Raw genomic sequence first — 21,625 nt, forward strand, 5'->3', positions numbered from 1 at the left:
TTATGTTTGCTATTTTTAGGATGTGTAAAGGGGTATATTATTGTGGTTTTAATTTTACTGCTTACATCATTTCAGGTACATATATCTGTCTATCTTTTATGAAATGTCTTTTCACATATGTTGCATGTTTTTTATTGGGAGGTTTGTCGCACTATTACATTACAAGAATCCTTTCTGTGCTCTGGATATAAGATCTTTGCAAGATGCATGTGTTAAAAATATTTTCTCCCAGGATGTGGGTTGCATTTTCATCTTCTGAATAGAAGTTTTTAAGTTTGATAAAATCCAATTTATGCTTTTTATGTAGTTAATGTTTTTTTATCATGTCTCATAATTATGTGTCTGTCTCTCTAAATATATATGTGTGTGTATATATATATATATATAAAATGCAAATCATCTAATAGAAAATATTATCTATCCTCAAAATTTGCCTGCATATTTTCTGTTAGATGATTCACATTTCAGCTTTCTTATTTAAGTCTATGATCCATTTTTGAATTGATCTTTGTATCAGGTTGTTTATTTTTTTTCCCATGAAGATACCTAGTTTCTCCACTATCATTTGTTAAAGGTATATGCTTTCTATTGACGTTGTCTAAATTAAGTGACCATATATATATGTGTCTCTTTCTGAACTGTCTTATTCTACTTCGTTACATATATTTGATTACTATGGTTTAAGTGATCTCTACATCCAACGTGGGGCTCAAACTCATAACTCCAAGACCAAGAGGCACATGTTCTACTGACTGAGCCAGCCAGTTGCCCAATGGTTTAAGTCTTAAAGTCAGGTGAACCTGGTATCGAGGTCCCCTAAATTCATTCCTTTCTTTTTCACAGAATGTTGTGCCAATATCTATGTCTTTTTCATATGAAAACTAGGGATTTTATTTTGGATTCATTTATGTATATATAACTATAATATATGTATTTGGAGAGAAAGGATATTTTGCCAATATTAAGTACTCAAATCCTTTAATATGGCATAAAATGCTTAATTTATTTGGATCTTCTGTAATCAGTTTATCTCAGTAATATTTTGAAGTTTGCAGTGTGGAGGTGTTGCATGTTTTTCATTAAGCTTATTTCTAATTATACTGCTTTCTTCATACTATTATAAATAGTATTGTTTTGTATAATATGGTTTGCTAATATTCCGTTGGTAGAAATGCATTTTTAAAAAATATTGATTTTTATTTTGTTACTTTACTAAATGTATTTAGTTTTGGCAAATTTTTGTAGATCTTTAGAATTTTCTAAATGGACTCATGTCGTTTGGTGCAGTTTTGAATAGAAAGGATTGGTGGGAGCACCTTACCCTTTTCCTTAACTTAAGGAGAAAGAATTCAGTCTTTTATCATTTAGTATACTCTTAGCTATATGTTTCCAGTGGAAACACATTGTTATGATGAGATATTTCCACTTCTTTTTATTTTTGACAGTTTTATTATGAGTGTGTATTGATATTTTTCAAATGCCTTTTCTGTATCTATGGAGTATTAATATGATTTTTATTATTTATTCACTTAATGGGATGACCTATGTCTATTGAATTTCAAATACTGAACTAACATTCCATTCCTGGGATATACCTACCTAGTCATTATGTGTTATCCTTTTCATATAATGTGGAATTTTTGTTGAGAATATTAATAGGGAATATTTGCCTATAATACATTTGTCAGATTTAGGGATAAAGCTAATCAATTTATGTGAAGTTGTATATGATAATATTAATTCTTCATTACATGTGTGAAAGAACTTACCAATGAAAACCTTTGGGTCTGGTGTTTACATAGTGGTAAGAATTTTGAATCCAAATCAGCCTCTTTATTAGCTATATTTCTTTCCTTCTAAAAGCAGGTTTGATATGTTGTCCTCATATTTCATTTCATTTCTTGAGTATTGGTATAAAAATCTCCAATTCATACCTTTATAATCTTTTTAAAGCCACTTTATTGAGGTATGGTTGACATACAAAAAAACTGTATATGTTTAATGAATACAACTTACAAGATTTGGAGATAAGTATATACCTGTGAAACCATCACCACAATCAATGTCATAAACCTGTCCACTAGCACCAGAAGTTTCCTTCAGACCTTGTTATTTATTTCTGTGTGTGTGATAAGAGCACATAAAATCTATGCTCTCAGCAAATTTTTAAGTGTACGGTACAGTATTGTTAACTAGACTGTATGCTACACAGATCTCTAGGACTTATTCCTGATGTACAACTGAATCTTTGTACCCTTTGACCAACACCTCCCTGCCTCTCTCTTCCCCCAGCTCCTGATAACCACTGTTCTACTCTCTGCTTCTATAAATTTGACAATTTCAGTTTTCTCGTCTAAGTGGAATCCCACAGAATTTGTTTCCTGTGTGTGTCTGGATTATTTCACTTAGCTGCAGTGACATAGGACAAATATAAGTGATGCAAATCAAAGAAAGGTGGCTGGGTAATAAAGAGAATGATGTTCCTCATTTTTGACATTTCAGGTTATTCTCCATCATAACAATAATTTAATTATACTGGGAAAGTCCAGATAATATTTTATTTCCCACTACACCCTCCAGGAACTCTCAGTTTCAGACACAGTGGTTGCTTCTTTATGTTTCCAAAGGAGCATTCCTACTGCTGCTTCATAGTTCAATATTTGGCCTAATTCCCTTGTGTCTATTTAATTAGTGCTACAATTCAACAACATTTTTTTGAAACACTTACTATGTCAAAACAATTTCAGAAAGGATTGGAGTAAGCACCTTACCCTTTTCCTTAACTTAAGGAGAAAGAATTCAAAATTCAAAATTTCAAAATTATGGCAATAAATATCTGCTTAGTTACATCTGCTATGTAAATATCTGCTATGTAAATATCTTCTATGTGAATACCTGCTACAGCCTAGGCTAAATGCCTTTTTGTGTGTGTGTGTGTGTGTGTGTGTGTGTGTGTGTGTGTATAAACATTTGTAATGTAGTACAAACATTTGGTTACATATATGGTTACATATATCAAATCACTTAATCATCATGAAAGCACTATGATCTCTCTATTTTAATCTGCATTTTACAGATAAAGTCAAGTTGAAATATTTTTGTTTCACTTATGCATAAAATCTCTACAGGGTATCTACTGGTTTGTGGTTTGTCAGTATATATTCTGATAGATGCAAGAGATATGACAGCGGGAAAGGTAAATATTCTCTCTGAGTTAATGGAGTAGTGAGTCAGACAATCAATGGGCAAAACAGCAATAACAACAAAACACACACGCCTACATGTATGCAAGTGTAAGGATGGATGTGCACAGAAATACAGACTGTGACTATGGGAGTTTTCAAATAAGTCTGAAAATCCTCTGACATTCTTTTCCTTACAAGATGACTCGTGTGACTCAGTCTTGATTCTAAGCTTACCTCAGTGACTTACTTATGACTAATGGGAAACAGTGAGGGTGATGCCGTGTGACTTCTGAGGCCAGGTCAGTAGAGACCATGGAGTTTCCTCCCAGTCCTGTTGGGATAAGTTTACTCTGGGGCAAGCCAGGGACCATATCAGTAGTCTGATTACTGTTTTGGGAAGCTTCTGCCTGCAGAAGGAGGGAGGGGTAGCAGTCTTTCCCATAATATGAATATTTATATCCCAGGGTCATTTCTTTACAGCAACATAGGATTCTCTTAATTCTTTATTTGTACTTACTTTAGTCTCTGATATCTTTGCTTTGCTTTTTTGAAGTGCTCTGGGTCAACTTGTGCTTTTTATGGTCATTTATTAAACATAGCACTATGCTAATTATGTAGTAAACTTTCTGTTCCCCAACTTGAAAAATACCATATGTGATCACTCAGTCATGGAAGCTGGAGATATTCATTCACTTGACAAATATTGATTCATCACATACTCTGTGACAGGGCAATGTTCTTGCTACTGTGGTTAGAGCACTAAACAAAGTACAGGATGCCTTTATGAAACATATATTCCAGTTGGAAGACAGGCAAGAAACTAAAAAGCAACATACAGTGAGACATATTGTGGTAATTGATATAGAAGAAACAAGCAAGTGAGAGAGAGAGAGAGAGAAGTGAGTCTGTGGCTAGGGATGCTATTTTTTATTAGGATGGCCAGGGAAGAATTTACCTTTGCATAACGACCTGAGGGTGAGAGAGAGGGAGACATGCGTAAATATAGCATGAGAGCATCACAGGCTTATGGAGCAGAACACTCAAAAATTCACTAATAAATAAAGTTTGCACAGAGACCTGGGAGGGAGAGAGGGAGCCATGCGTGTATCTATAGCGTGAGAGTATTGCGGGTGCTCTCACATGCAGAAGCCCTGAGGCAGTATTCTGGCTAGGGAAGTATGAGCTGATAGAAAATTAGGTTAGAGAGGCTGCGTAAAATTAGATCATGAGTCCTTGTAAGAATTTAGAGAAAAAAGCCTCAGCTACCTGGACTCTGTAACTTAGCTGAGAGCTTGTGAGTTTTCAGTTTTCAACCTGTCAATTTCATCGCTTTACATAGTATGTAGCAGTTCAAAAATCTCCAATGGCTGGTAGGAAAAAAAAGATATTGAAAGAAGGAAAAGATACTGCAGAAGAACAATGATCACAAAGTTTCAAATACAAACTGAAAAGAAGCCATTTTCATCACCTGGATGGTAGCCATGGGGAGAAATGATGATAAACTCAGAATGTCTCAAGTTCTTGATATTCTTTTTTTGTACTTAACGTGGAATTATACAATAAATAGTCAATACGGACAAAGGTCTGAACAATGAATTATATTTTGCCAGGTTATAAATAAGGAATGTACACTGAGAAATTACATTGGTCGGGCTCCTGGGTGGCTCAGTCATTAAGCGTCTGCCTTCGGCTCAGGTCATGATCCCAGGGTCCTGGGATCAAGCCCTGCCCTGGGCTCCCTGCTCAGCGGGAAGCCTGCTTCTCCCTCTCCTACTCCCCCTGCTTATGTTCCTTCTCTCTCTGTCAAATAAATGAATAAAATCTTTTAAAAAAAAAAGAAAAATCACATTGGTGAGCAATTTGACAGTTGTTCATAAAATTAAAAGTTCTATTCAACAACCAACTTGCAAGGAACACTGACATGTACACAGCTTAAATGTGAAAATAGGTCTGAACATTGTTTTAATAGCCAAAAATTGAAACAATCTAAAGCAAAAGAGTAAAGGCAAAATATGGTAATCTTGCATAATGAAATGCTATATAACAATCTTGTCAGATCAAAATTAATATAAACGATTATGACTTACATGTCTCAATATGACCAATTGTCAGAAAGAAAATGTTGATGAAATTTCCAGCTATAAGATGGTACATAGAGAATGACATCTTTTTTTTTTTTTTAAGATTTTATTTTATTTACTTGAGAGAGAGAGCGTGAGCATGGGGAGGGGTGGAGGGAGAGAGAGAAGCAGACTCCCCACTGAGCAGGGAGCCTGATGCAGGACTGGAGCCTGATCTGGGATTCGATCCCAGGACCCTGGAATCATGACCTGAGCCCAAGGCAGATGTTTAACCAACTGAGTCACCCAGGAGCCCCGAGAATGATATCTTTTTAATAAAAATGTTCTTTTTTTTAAAGATTTTATTCATTTATTTGACAGAGAGAGGCACAGTGAGAGAGGGAACACAAGCAGGGGGAGTTGGAGAAGGAGAAGGAGGCTTCCCATGGAGCAGGGAGCTCAATGTGGGGCTTGATCCCAGGATCCTGGGATCATGACCTGAGATGAAGGCAGACACTTAATGACTGAGCCACCCAGGCGCCCCTAAAAATTTTCAAGCACAAGGAGAAGAAAGGTCTATATTTTGCTTATAGATACATATGTGTGTAGAAAAAGCATAAAACAGTCATGACAGTGTTGAACATAGTTACATTAGGGAAATATAATTTGAAGATTAAACTACATCTTAATGTTTTGATTTTTCCTTAAAAAACGTATATGGCAATAAATTCTATTTGTAAAATTTGGGCAGTGGATTCAAAGGTGATAGTTATATAATTGTACCTTTCTATATATCTAGAGTATTTCATAATATAAAATTAAGTTCACATGATTTTTTAAAAGATTTTATATATTCATGAGAGAGAGAGAGAGAAAGGCAGCGGAGAAGCAGGGTCCCTGCTGAGTGGGGAGCCTGATGCGGGACTGGATCCCAGGAGCCTGGGATCATGACTTAAGCCAAAGGCAGATGTCCAATTGACTGAGCCACCCAGGCATCCTAGTTAACATGATTTTAACAAAGCACGTTATATAAAATATATAATATTTAGCTAAATGCATTATATATAATATACATAAATTTATATATTAAAGTTTATGTCTGAACACATTTTGAATAAATGAAATGAATCAGATATAAATGTATAATATACATAATGAGTATAATATATGTACATAAGTATATGTAATATGCTATATATATTGCATATACATATACAGTTAATTGTATATGTACATATATAGAGTTGCAAATAATAGTTTCTCCCTGAATTGCAGAAAGAAACAATAAAAGTTGAAGAGAGAGATTTAGTCTTTAAGGATATAGAGAGGATATTTCCAAGAGATCTAAAATAGTTCAAAATATTGTAAAATATGTTTTGAAAAATACTAGTTCTATGACATGTTACACATACATAAAGGGGATTATGTCTGCAAATAAGTGAGGGAAATATCACATTGTATTTTATCCTTTTGATTTTCCAAACACAGGAACAAAATTATTTTATGTCTTCTATCATATCAAATATGTCAAATATGGAAGTATTCTGTCACCCAAGCTGAAAACATTCATTTATTTACAAATGTATCATCATCACATGCTATATGCCAGATGCTTAGCTCTTTAATAGTTAACTTTATAAACCCATTTTTCCTAAACTTATTGATCAAGTGAAAATTATTCTTTAACTCTTATATAAAAACAGTTTAATCCTAATTTAATCATCCTTTAATCTCAATTAAGTAACAATCACTTATAAAATGCTGAGATATAAAATATTTTAAATTGGCAACTATATAATTTGTGATGCTGAATAAAAAAATAAATCTACAGTGTCTATCCATTACAGTCCACAAGATTACCTAAATATTTAATTTCTCTTGTATATGTCTGAGTTCTATTGTCAGACATTATAAGGTGAATTCTTGGCTTACAAAGAATGGAAATCAATAACTTTTCTAGATGCTTTATAGTTATTTCCCATAGGATAACTTTTGGAAATATTCTTATACTTTATTGAATTTTACACTCTTAAATTTAGTTTTTGTCTATATATTTTCTCTGTTTAACCATTGTAATCTTTAGAAACCACAGGCTATGACATTTTTAAAAAACAAATTTGCTTGACACATTACACAATGTCACAGACATGTCATGTAATTAAAATTTATTAATGACTATTGAATGAATAAATGAACCTTTAGAAGACAAAACCTGGAAATATATTTTTACTCATTTGTAAAATGAAGAAAATATCAGCTACTTGTATTATTTTTATATATAAAGGACACAGGATTGTATTTTGCAAAGAATAGGCACTTGATAAATAACACAGGATATTTTAATGCTAGTGTATAAATAAATTAAAATTCATGGTAGACCCATTACTCACATATAACTCATATCATTTTTCAAATTCCTCTAGTAAATGTTTTCTTGTCTTCTGAATTCAAGCAGTATTAAATTGTACTCATTGTACTGACATCGTATTAATGTCTCAAGGTAAATATAATACATGGACATAAGACTACACAACTCATATCAGAGTCTAAAAAATGAGACAGAAGTATTCCTAAAAATATGTGGGGAGGGGAAATGCAAGGGACAGGCATGACAGGTTGCGTGTAGCCCATCTGGTAAATGAGCTTTCCTAAACAGAAGACCTGATTGGCTTCACTATTCAGGAATCTCTCACTGAAACGGTATTAAGTTTGTAAAGTAAGAGCATGAGCTGTGGTTATTTAAAATCTAGTCTTTTTTTTTTTTTCTCTCTCTTGCTGCTTTGAAAGTTGAAAACGCCTAATATAATAATATGTAGGTATATATGTTTTACAAATGTTAATTCATGCCTTTTATGATTTTTATTCTTTATGATCCATTCTTCCCACGTCCATAGCTTGCTATGGAACCCCTTTCAGAGAGGTTAAGAGATTTCGTATCCAGGTGTGCCTTCTTAGTAAATCGTAGAACCAGGATGGGGACCTGTCAGACTCTCAGTTTCACATTCTTTCCATTGCTGAATGCTGCCTTCCTGTTACATATAGGAGTTTCGCACATTAATTTATGATTCTGATGCATAAACCAGCAAAATGCTTCAAAAGAGTTCTATCAAGATTTGTTCATATTTATTAGGCAAAAAACAAAGTTAACGCAACTTAGAGCAGCAAAGAACTTCAATTTCAAACACATTTTGCATTTCTGAACCAGGTGTCATATTCAAAAGTCTCAGACTACACAAAATACTAAACTGCTTCCAAGAGTAGTGAGGCAGTTAGTGAATGTTAAATGTTTTACATCCACAAATATAGATATATCCTCTATATTTATAGGCAACACAAAGTAAAAGTCTAGTCCTCATAAGCTTTCCTGATAAACTGAGTAAGGCCTAAAGTTATAGGAAGGTTTAGATTGCCTTCTCCATGCAGAGTTTTTATCAGAACTAGGAGAAAAATAATTTGTGATTAGGAATGGAGTTTGCCCCTGCATAGCTAGGAGGTAGAGAGAATTGTTACCATTCTCATTTTACAGTGGGGAAAACTGAGTCACAGAGAAGTGAAGTAACTTATTCCAGATTACAGGGCAAGGAAGTTTAAGTATCCTCATGAAAATTCAGAAACTCTGCCACCAGAATTAGTCTCTGCATTGTCATTTCTGCTATGTTGCCCCTGCTGTAGCATAATATATCCAGAAGGACATAGCTTTTTATTACCTAAATTTGGATTTGCTTTTCTTCACATCACAGCCTAGATCACACCACATACACATCCCTTTTGTCCTCGCTTACCTCCATGGAAAGGAGTGTTTTCATTTTTGCATCCATATACACCATGCTAGTCTAATAATTAAGTTTAAAATAGATCTAGGGGCTCCTCCTGCGTGGCTTAGTCGGTTAAGCCTCTGACTCTTGATTTCTGCTCAGGTCATGATCTCAGGGTCCTGAGATTGAGCCCCACATTGGGCTCCACACTCAGCAGGCTGACTGAGGATTGTCTCCCTCTCCCTCTGCCCCTCCCCCTACTCACGCTCACTCGCTCTCTCTCTCTCTCAAATAATTTTTTTAAAAAAGTATAATAAAATAGATCTGTAGGCCAGAATATATATTTTCTTTTCAGAAAAACAATTTAATTCATTATAAACATGAGAACATGTTGACTAAGTCGCAGAGCTAGATCTTTGAGGCAAAGAAATACAGAAAGTACCAAAAAAATTACAGACGTGAAAAGTGTAATGCTGCCTCTTGTTTTTCACGTGAAATGAGAGATCGCCACCATTCTTCCCCCTCTGCTCCCATTGTATTTTCCACTTGCACCCGCAGTTCTCTCTGAATTTCATCTATTTTGAGTGTTTAATTTGTGTGCTAGAAACTTTAATGTTGAAAAAGAAAAAAAATATATGTGAAGCTGTCAAATCATTTAATCATTCTTCACTCTGTAAGGCAATGTATCTTAGAGCAAAATTGATGTGCCGATTAAAGTCCTACACGAGGCTGAGGGTCACATCGTGACATGTGAGACAAACACTGGTGAGGTGTATCGTGGGAAGCTAATTGAGGCGGAGGACAACATGAACTGCCAGATGTCCAACATCACAGTCACATACAGAGACGGCCGGGTGGCACAGCTGGAGCAGGTGTACATCCATGGCAGCAAGATCCGCTTTCTCATTTTGCCTGACATGCTGAAAAATGTGCCCATGTTAAAGAGCATGAAAAATAAAAACCAAGGCTCAGGGGCTGGCCGGGGAAAAGCTGCTATTCTGAAGGCCCAAGTGGCCGCGAGAGGAAGAGGACGTGGAATGGGGCGTGGAAACATCTTCCAGAAGCGAAGATAAATTTATCTGTTGAACAGAACTTTGCCATTATTTTTTTCTTTTAGGTTATCTGGGTTCAGGAGGGTGTATATGTTCTAGATTTTCTTTTGACATCTTTCTCTTTAGATCAGGGGAAATGTTACACTAAATAAATATGGTGGTCTTTTTTGTTAAAAAAAAAAGTTTCACTAAAACTCAATTTTATGTGAATAAAAGATAAATAATCCAACAATTAGTTAAGACATACTTAATTGATCCCTTTGGCACTTACATAGAGCTTGATTTTAGAGGGCCTGGGTACTACTTACATTATCTGTCTTTTTGTTATTTTGTTTTTTATGATCATAATTCTGTAAGAAGATTCTAGCTCATAGATATATTTCTATTTTTACCTTCTATAGAGTTAATGGTACTTATTTTTGCTGCCATATGTAAATTTTAAATGATTTTTCTGATGTGTGACATGGAATAACACATTTATTTGTGAGGTTTTATTTCTTCTAAAAGCATTCTGAATCTTTGATACACTCAATCTAATTTTATACCACTCAATAAGAAAACTCCTCGGCTGGCTTGATTTGATCACTAGTAGCATTAATCTCTGCTAAGAAGTATAAGCTCCTCCAGTGTATGCCGTAACAGTTCCCGCGACCAACCCTTTGCCCAAAGCCAGCATAAAATGTGACTTAAAAGTAACTATAACCCACATTTTAATTTAGAGCCATTATGAATGATCTAGAAATTGAGATCATATAGAAAATATCAAAAGAAGAGATTACAATAATGTTAAGAAAAAAAAGGTAGGGCGCCTGGGTGGCTCAGTTGGTTAAGCGACTGCCTTCGGCTCAGGTCATGATCCTGGAGTCCTGGGATCAAGTCCCACATCGGGCTCCCTGCTCAGCGGGGAGTCTGCTTCTCCCTCTGACCCTCTTCCCTCTCGTGCTCTCTATCTCTCATTCTCTCTCTCTCAAATAAATAAATAAAATCTTTAAAAAAAAAAAGGTAAATTTTGTCTCTCGTGAATTTGCAGTTGGTGGTAGAAAATCATTTCACTCTTCAGGGAAGTTATTGGAGCAGAAATGAAAAAAAAGAGTCAACATTAACCAGGCTGTGATGTTCTGCTATTTGGTAGATTAGATAACCAAGAAAAAAAAAAAAGTGTCTAGAAGCAGTGGGAAGGATTTCCATGATAAAATTGTTTTCTTTTGTTTTTTTTTATTCTTTAAACAGATATATATACACATATATATAGTGACAGATGATGTAGAAGACAGTGACAGCAAAATTTAATATATTAATAAAATAATAAAAATAACTCATGAAAATGAGACACTTGTTTTAAAAGGAATAGGAAAATGGTGACAATGGAAAAATACTGGCATAATAAGGATCCATTTTTACTTTCTGTTTGGCAAACACATAGATATTAGTTTTATAAATTAGGCTTAAGGCATAAACCAATGAGCATTGGTATCTGTAACAATATTCAGTTAAATGACAAATACCTTCCATATTTGTGAATGTGGACGTGATACAGGAAGACATGGATGACATGACTGATGGTTAAAAAAAACAAACACAAAAACCACAGTCATGTATTGATGCTTAGGAAGCAGGGGATTGTTATCACTATTATTTGTTGAACCTGCAGGAATTTGCAGGCTCATCCTCTTCTCAGTTCATTCATGTCCTAGCTTGGTAATTCCCACCGTGGCTTCAGCTAATTTCTGATTCATACTTCCAATACAGGAGGCAAAGTTTCCCTGTTGCTGGGAGCAGAGGAGTTGAAAGGAATCGTGGGTGATCTGGTTAAGGCAGAGATGAGGACACAGAATCTTACCCTCCTGATTTTACATTCAAACACCAGGTCCAGTCCCAAAGTTCCTTTATAGAAGGAGACCATTAAATGGGACTAAACAGATACTGCCCAGTTATCACCCTTTAAGTTGGTGAGTAGCTAAGAGGGTTATGTTAGAAGGTACATTAAGCTAAGAAAATTATATAAGAAAAAACATTAACTGTTACCTCTTACATCTTTACCAAGAATGCCTGGGGTCTTGCATTATATAGAATACATAAATACCCACTCTTACATGGAAGCATCTATACATTGACTTGTCATGCAGAGAGAAATGGACTAAACTTTCTAGTCTATGTCATGTGAGGGAAAATGAACTTAGGTTTTGGAATCAGACAAAGCATTCAATTCTATGAACCTTGGATTTACGGGCTTTATGGTGATGAGAATAGATTGCTAGTTGGTACCCCAAAGTCTGCTCGCCTGTTGTACATTTTAGTGATATAAACACCCCCTTGCATGTTTGCCAGCTTGGAATACCTTATCCAGCATTCATTAGTCATGCATAGCCATGGTTAAGGTTTGGCGAGGTGGGATGTTAGTGTGAGTGTTATGTGTTGCTTTCACACAGGCCTTAAGAAGGAAACTGTATGTAAGATTTCCAGTTTCTATTACTTTGTCTTTTCCCCTTGACTCAGACATGGCAAAAGCAAGAATGAAAATCTTGGACCCACACGTGGAAGCTATTGAAGATGGCAGAGCTGCCTTACTAGAAATAGACTGCTTCCATCTGGACTCAGTGAAAGGATTAAGTTTATATTGTATTTCACCTCTATTTGTTACAGTTATTTATTCTTTACCCTAGACAATGACCTTAGGCAAGTTACTTAATCTCTCTGATATTAGGTTCCCTCATTAGAAAAATAGAAGATAAAACCAGATTTACGGTGGCGTTTTGATAATTAAATAACCAAAGGTGTTATTCAACTTACATTTAGTGATATTTTCCTGTAAAATTTAAGACTATAGATTTTGGTGTTGTAGAATCCTTTTTGCAAGTCTGCCTTCACTATCAATTTGTTGTCCTACCTGGTCGGATAACTCTCCATAGATTCAGTTTCCCCTTTATTAAATGGTATAGTACCTAACCACTAAAACTAATAGAAAGATAAAATTGTTCAAATATGGCCATATATTATTAAACTTACTGTAAGATATGTAAGTTTTGTTTTATTCCTAGGCACAAGTGAGATTACCTTTTGCGCATGCAGAGTCAAAAGTCTTTGAGTATGCATCCTGGACAGTAGAATGCAGCCTCAGGTCTAATGGAATGAGGAGGGGGTCTTTGCAGAATTCAAGTAGAAAGGGAACTGGCTGTTCCTTGATACCTCTGTGGCCAGGGATGAGATGCCAGTAAGAGAAGATGGGCCCTTAACTATAGAGTCCATGAGGGAATTATGGAAAACAGGGCAAATTTTATTTTGTTTTTGTGTTTTGTGGTGTCCACTGTGTCTTTTGGGTTTCCATTCAAAATCCCTTGTAAATTTAATTGTGTACACTAATGGAAGGTGATCGTTTGTAGAATGTTTCCTGAGTCCAGCTGTAAGACTGGCACAGAGGAAAATAGAGGTTATCCATACACAGTTTCACATGGGTGCAGCTATCAATAATAATGATTAAATACTACTTATTACAGATATGGAAGAGCAGTTACTCAAAATTTGTACAAATTATGTTATGTACTAATATTTATTCTTAAATATGAATAGCTTCTGTGAACCTAGACCTTGTCTATGTTCTATGCCGTATGCTCAGAACATAGAAGACCATAGCCACACAGTGATATTTTTGAATGAATTAATAAATGAATAATAAATAAGTAAAAATCAGTAAATTATTAAATCTATGATTAAGTAAATCAAAGAAGGAGCAATGATGGCTGATTAAATGGATGAATAAATGTTTATCAAGGTATAAATTTTGTAGATTCTTGAATATGGAGAATTTATACCCTCAAATTCACTTTGGTCATTGCTTTCTCTTTTTATCAGGGTATAATTGACATATAATAAACTCGCTTAAGGCATGAGATTTTATAAGATTTGTCATACATATACACAATCAAGAAGATCATGATATCCACCACCCCCAAAATTTCCTCATACCCCTTGGGAATCCTTCTCATCTGCTCCTCTGTTTCCATCCCTAGGCAACCATTTATTTGCCCACTGTTACAAATAAGTAAGTTACATTTCCTAGTGTTTATTATAAATGGCATCATGCAGTAAGTACTCTGTCTTATCTAGCTTCTTTTAATCAGAATAATTATTTTGAGATTTATTAATGTTCTAGCACATATAAATGTGTTTTTTGTCTTTTGCTGAGCACTATTCCACAGAATATATATATCACAATGTGTTTATCCACCTGCTAATGGAGAGAGACTTGAACTGTTTGATGTGTTTGACTAAAATAAATAAATTGCTATTAACATTTATAGATATGTCTTATATGGACACATGCTTTCTTTTCCCTTGAAAAATACCTGGGGCGTCAAGGTAGGATATATGGTAGCTGTATGTTTATCATTTTGAGAAACGGGCAAACTGTACCATTTTACATTCCCACCAGCAGCATCTGTGAACCCTGGTATTCCTTCACCCCCTCGCCAATATTTGATGTGCTCATTCTTTGTAATCATTGTAAAAGTTTTAGTGGTATCTCTTGGTGGTTTTGATTGAATTTCCCTAATGACTAATAATCCTGAGAATTTTCCTTCGTGCTTGTATTTTATCTTCTCTGGTAAATTGTTTGGTCAAATATTTTACTTATTTATTGTATTGGATTGATTTCTTATTATTGATTTAGTTTCTTATATATTCTGGAAAAAAGTCTTTCATGATATACATATTTAAACTGTATAGAATTTCACCCAGTATATGACTTGTCTTCATTCTTTTAATAATATCACCCAAACAAATTATTTTTTTTAAATTTTGATGAAGTCTAATTTATCAATATATTGAATATATAAGCATGGATCATGTGTGTTATATCAAACATTTTTTACCTAACCCATGATCACAAATGTGTTGTCATATTTTTTTGTAAAGCTTTACAATTTTGGTTTCATTGTTACCACTATGGTCCATTTGAGTTGTTTTGTTTATATATGTGAATTATGGAGGGAAGTTTATTTAATTATACATGTATATCGATAGTTGCTGCTTCATTTTCTAGAAAGATTATCAGTTCTTCCCTGCTTTTCCTTTGTACATCTGTTGGAAAATCAGTTAGCATAGATGTATGGATCTCTTTAAGGATGCACTATTTTTTATTAGTGTATTTGTCTATCTTTGTGCAATACCACACTATCTTGATTCCTGTAACTTTAAAATTAGTCTTGAAGTTAGATAGTCTTAATCCTCAACATTTGTTTATTTGCTTGTGTGTTTCTTTTTCAATATTATTTTGGCTGTTCTTGGTTCTTTGTGTTATCATTTGAAACTTAGGACCAGGTTATTGATTTGTAGAAAAAAATCCTACTGGAATTTTGAACAGAATCATGTTAAGCCGATGGGTCAATCTTGAAAAGTAGGCCTCTTAAAATATTGAGTATTCTGACCCATTACTCAGTTATTTCTCTCTATAATAAGATTTTCTTTAGTTTTTTTGGCCATGTTTAATTTCTCTTAGCCATCATGTACTAATCCCTTGTATCTTTTCAACATTTGTTCCTAATTACATAATACTCTGATACTATTTTAAAAAATATATTTTGATTTCAATTTTTGTTTGTTGGTTACTTGTCCACAGGGATAAAAATGATTTTATATCTTGAGCTCATATTCTTCCATCTGATTAAATTGACTTATAATTTCTAATAGCATGTTTGTTGATTCAGTGGGTTTTTTTACATAGATAATAGGATCATCTGTGAATTCACACAGGTTTACTTCTCATTTTCTAATACAGAGACGTCATATTTATATTTTCTGCCTTATTTCCTTGTCTAAGATTTTTTCATAAAATGTTAAATACAAGTGGTGATAGCATATACTTTTGTTCTGTTCCTGATCTTAGGGGGAAAGCATTCGTCTTTCATAATCACGAGGTAGATGAAATTTTTCATAGATTGCCTTCGTTAGGTTGAATATGCTTCCTTCTGTTTCTATTTGTTGTTTTTATCAGAAATGGATGTTAGATTTTGGCAAATGCTTATGTGTGTCTATTGAAATACTTGTATTTTTTCTTAGCTTGTAAGAGTGAATCTCATTTGATTAGCAAGTAAGTATTAAATCTGCATTGTATTCCTGAGATATTCTCAACTTGGTCATGATGTGTTAGCTTTTTAATACATTGCTCGATTTGATTTGCTGATAAATTGTTTAGAATTTGTGTCCACAAGTGATATTGACTTATACTTCTATGGTAATATCTTTGTCTTATTTTAGTATCAGAACAATAGTGGAAATGAGTTGGAAAATATTTTATTTCACCCTTTCAATTTCCTGGAAGAGTTTAGGTAGAATTGTTTTTGTATTTATTTATTTATTTATTTATTTAGTGTTTAATTGAATTTACCAGTGAAGCCATCTGAGCCTGAAGGTGTTTTCATATGTTTGATTGATGGATTGTCTTTTGAGAAAGTTCAAATTACAAATTCAAGTTTTAATAGGTTAGGGCTATTTGTATTACATATCTTCTTTTTTTAAAGATTTTATTTATTTATTTGACAGAGAAAGAGAGCAGGAACACAAGCAGGGGTAGTGGGAGACGGAGAAGCAGGCTTCCCGCGGAGCAGGGAGCCGGATGTGGGGCTAGATCCCAGGAGCCTGGGATCATGACCTGAGGCGAAGGCAGACGCTTAACGACTGAGTCACCCAGGTGCCCTGTATTACCTATCTTCTTGAGTGAGGTTTGGTAATTTGTATCTTCAAGGAATTTGTTCATTTCATAAATTGCTGAATTTATTGGAAAAAAGTTCATATTATCATTTTATTTTCTTTTTACTATTTGTAAAACTTAAATGACGTCCTCTCATTCCTAGTATTGAAAACTTTTGCCATCTCATTTTCCTCATCAGTCTGACTAAAATTCTAATTAATTTTAGAAATCTTAATTATTTTTTAAACATTCCTTATATAAGAGCCCTAGTGTTTTAAAGAACTTCAACTATAAAACCTACTTTACTTTAGAAATATAGAAGAGACGAAAAGTCAGTCTTCATGACAACTTAGAGCTATATTTACTGGGTGATTCTCTACCTATTTTTACTTTGATCAAGGAGGAATGGAACTTTCATCTCAATACCTCTCATAATGCCAACAATTTAGACCATAATGTCTTTGAAACACAATGTCTGATTCTTCATTCTGTATGTTTTTGAATGCTCTAGATAAGCAGACAGAGGCCCATGACAACCCATTTGACTCTTTGTTTCATCAGTTGTCTAAGGTTATTATTTGGACACCATCTGTCCTGGTATAGCAGTACATTTGAGCTCAATTCATAATGTAACCTGTCCAAATTGCATTGCTTTTTACCTGTGAACCTCTATCACCTTTAATATGCATTGTGTAGAAAAAGAAACAAAACAACAACACAGTTATCCATGTAAACCTATTTTTGCATTATATTTGCATTTTCTTTTTCAACATTTGTGTAAAAACATGTGACTGCTAAAGTATTATGTAATTATATAATATTTTATAAATATCCACTTTTGAAGCACTGGTTGTTTTTTACTGAGCATTATACGTGATTTACTAGCATCACAAGTCTTTACCCCATCACTATCTTGACTATTAATTACTATTATGTATACTTTTTAAGTGAAAGAAATGAAAATATAAGATATTTCCATTATTCAATACTAAAAAGATATACTCCAAAGCACCCATTCTATGGTCATACTTTAATATGGTATTAATACAGTCATGTATTAATATGGCATCTACATAAGAAGTTTGTGGGCTTATTTTATGTGAATACAACCAGCTGTTGTCTACTGATTTTCTAAATTAACACACTGACTGTATATGACACTTTTCATTACTCCATGTTTCTTCCCCCATTTTAATTTGACCATAGTATTATCGCTGGTCCCTACATGAATTTTTCACCTCTTTCCCCTGTTTTCTCTCTCCTTCCCTTCATCCTCTCTTCTTTATCTCCCACCCTTCTTTTTTTCCTTTTTTCTTCAGTATTGAGTACCTATGAAGAGTTCATGTAAAACAACAATGAAGCCATTACTGATGCTCTACACCTATCTGTCCTTCTCTAGGCAGTGATCCCTCCTCCACTGCATTAGTGATGAGTTTCTTAAAGTCCGATACATAATACTGTAGGGTTTGCCAGCAGTAAGGATACGTTTGGAAGGGGCACCTGGGTGGCTCAGTCGTTAAGCGTCTGCCTTTGGCTCAGGTCATGATCCCAGGGCCCTGGGATCCAGCCCCGTCGGGCTCCCTGCTCGGCGGGAAGCCTGCTTCTCCCTCTCCCACTCCCCCTGCTTGTGTTCCCTCTGTCACTGTGTCTCCCTCTGTCAAATAAATAAATAAAATCTTAAAAAAAAAAAAGAGGATACTTTTGGAAGGTAGAAAAGAACACTTGCTTTTGCTTCTCTTTGATTCTACTCATTATGCCCTTACCTTCCAGTGTACTCTGATTTTCTTTATCATGTCAAATCCACTATTTAATTCATCTGCTAAAATTTTGATTCCTGTAATATATATATTATATTTTTTTACCTCCAGATGGTATTTTTCAAAAGCCTCTTCATTCTTGATGGTTCCTTGTTATTTGAGCATCTTTGTACTCGCATCCTGTATTTCTCTAATCATTGTGTGTGCAGCGTAATTTTTCCGTAGCGTGGTTGTACATCTGCAGTTTTTGATCATTAAAAATCAGTTGTTTTTCAACTTCAGTTCCCACTTGTGTTGGTCTGCCTTTTCATGTGTTTCATATGTTTTGTTGTTGTTGTGAAGACATGCTTCATTTTCATGGATACTGTTCCTATGCTCCCCACTTAGTGAAAATTTCTTCCGTAGAGCATATGCATCTGTTTTCGCTGATAATAGACACCCACCCGCCCTTGTACTGCCTCAACTCAACTCTCTCCCTCTAATTTTGGCAGAGAGGTAGGGGAGTAAACATTCTAAGCATCTTCATCTTCACAGCCTGTTGTTCCGGTCTGACTCTTTGTCCCTTCTGGCTCCTGGCTTTTCTGAATCACTCCTGCTCCTGCCCTGCTTCCCAGCATCTGCTGCCTTGGCTCGGGGTGCCCACCCTGACGCCCACATATTCCTGTCCAGGCTCCAAGAATTTTGAACCATAGCTGTTGGGCTCTGAAATCCAGGCTTTTTTCTGCTTTAGCTTCTCATCACCTCCTACCATCCCAAACTGATGTTATTTTGGAGGGACTCCCGAAGACCAGCAGTATCTCCAAGTGATATCCTAGATCTTGTTGAAAAGAGAAAGGGTTTCACAAAACTCTCCAGAAAGTTAATTCTTTTGTTTTGTTTTGTTTTACTTCTCTTATTTTTTTAATATATGTGTGTGGTTATCTGATCTTTCTTTAAGTATCAATGGTTCCAAGTTTTTAGAAGTGTTTTCTGGATTTATTTATTTTTTTTAAAGCTTTTATTTATTTACTTACAGAGAGAGACAGTGAGAGAGGGAACACAAGCAGGGGGAGTGGGAGAGGGAGAAGCAGGCTTCCCGCTGAGCAGGCAGCCCGATGCGGGGCTCGATCCCAGGACCCTGGGATCATGACCCAAACGGAAGGCAGATGCTTAAACGACTGAGCCATCCAGGTGCCCCGTGTTTTCTGGATTTAATTACTGTCTATAAAAGCCTTTAGATTTATAAATATCTTTTACTTTGGATGTCCGAATTATCTGTCAACTGTCCAGATCCATTTATGAGTTTATAGATAGCTCAAAACTCAGTCATCCCCAAGTATCTTATCATCTTCTATATTAAAACCCTCACCTACCCTTCAGTATCTCCTATATTATTTTTAAACTGTAAAAGGCATAATTATCTCCCTAGTTCCCAAGATAGTAAACAAATTGCCATTCTTGACTCTACTGATTCCTATTTCTTAAGTTATAAAATCAATCCATTTCTAAGTTTTTAATATAATACCTATTTACTATCTCTGTAATGTGTCCCCATGTTGCATCTTGAAGTTCCCCCAAACCCCCAACACTTTTTTTTTTTTTTAATGCAGACTCTTAACTTGTCAGGTTTTCTATAACCTTGCCTCTTCTAACTCAAATTCCACATTGCTTTATCTCCCTAGAATTAAATAGTGCTTCTGTCTTCTATGTGTGTTCTCTCTCTATAGACACCTCCCTTTCAAGGTCAGCACATTTGCACAGATATTTTTTTCTTTTTTTCAACAAAAACTTTAAACTGTTTGACGTGCCACTCAAGGACTTAAGCCCTACCTACCGCTTCGGACCTCTTCTGATCTGATCTCATCCTGTAGGCTCTGGAACTTAAGCATGAATGCCACTTTGTTTTCCTCTTGAATTTACACTTACTGTTATATTGCCTGGTCCTTAATAGTTGTTTAAGTTAGCTGGTGTTTAGTAAGTGTTCCATGCGTATAGTTGTTGAACTATGAAGCAGACCCAAGAATCACTTATATGCCCCTGCAATCATGCATGTAGATGAAATCTCAATAAATTTTACAAGAAACATTATGAATATGAGAAGAAAAAATATAAAAATATTGTACAATAATTCAACAGCCTCCAATTGTTAACATTTATTTAAGAGGAGACCTGTCATTAATGTTTAATCTTAAGTTTGGTGTTTAATGTATGACTATTGCAGAAGATGTGAAAATGTATATACAATTTTATACATTTAGTCTTTTTTAAGGTTTTTCTTTAAATTCCAGCTAGTTAACATATAGTGTAAATTTGGCTTCAGGAGTAGAATTTAGTGATTCATCATTTACATACAACACCCAGAGCTCATTTAGTCTTCAATAACTATGTATGTGTGTGTACAGTAATGTCATTTGGCTAAAGTATAAGACTCCAGGTTCTGAAGTTAAAGGATTCAAATCTAAATTCTCTTACTTAATAGCTTTATAACTTTGGACAAATTAACAAGAAGATTCAGCTTGTTAATTTAAACAATATTGGGATAAGAATAATATCTACCTCAAAAGTTACTTAAAATATGTTAATATTTTAGCAGGATATATGACATATACCACTCTATCATCTTCCTACTGCTGCTATAACAAATTATCATCAACTTAGTGGCTTAAATAACAAATTTATTACCTTACAGTTCTGGAAGTCATAAGTTCTAAAATTAAGGTATCAACACAATTTCATTCATTTTGGAAGCTCTAAGGGAAAATCTATTTCTCTTCAAGATTTAAGAAGCTGCCTGTTTTCCTTAGATTGTATTCCGTTCTAAAATCTGTAAGCCAAGCAGCATAGCATCTTCAGATGTCTCTGTCTCTTCCATGGACCCTCTGCTTCTCTATCATATATTTTATCTGACTCTTCCTTTATATTTTCCCAAAACACTTGTTACATTGGGCACACCAGGATAATCAAGGACAATCTCTCCTTAATTTATTCATGTTAGCGAAGTCCATTTTTCTAAGTAAAATAACGTAATAAGGCATGGACATATGGGGGAGTATAGTAAGTGCAAAATAAATGTTTTAATTTTTTTTGTAGGAGAAACACTGCCAGTCATGTTCTATCACTCCAAAGTTTGCTCCAGATTACAGTTAATTGAT

The 21,625-nt window shown here is 34.7% G+C and overlaps 1 protein-coding gene and 1 pseudogene across 2 annotated transcripts in view; both read left to right on the plus strand.

Moving 5' to 3' along the window:
• CDH18 (cadherin 18) overlaps nt 1-21,625 on the plus strand; it is a 331,059-nt gene that overhangs the window by 37,295 nt on the left and 272,139 nt on the right. The gene's annotated exons all lie outside the window — the stretch shown is intronic.
• Nucleotides 3,282-10,218, plus strand: LOC114204788 (small nuclear ribonucleoprotein Sm D3 pseudogene; annotated as a pseudogene).

Source organism: Eumetopias jubatus, unplaced genomic scaffold (assembly GCF_037043125.1).
Source record: "Eumetopias jubatus isolate StellerSeaLion01/CBP00866 unplaced genomic scaffold, mEumJub1_p1.0 scaffold_5, whole genome shotgun sequence".
Taxonomy (NCBI): Eukaryota; Metazoa; Chordata; class Mammalia; order Carnivora; family Otariidae; genus Eumetopias; species Eumetopias jubatus.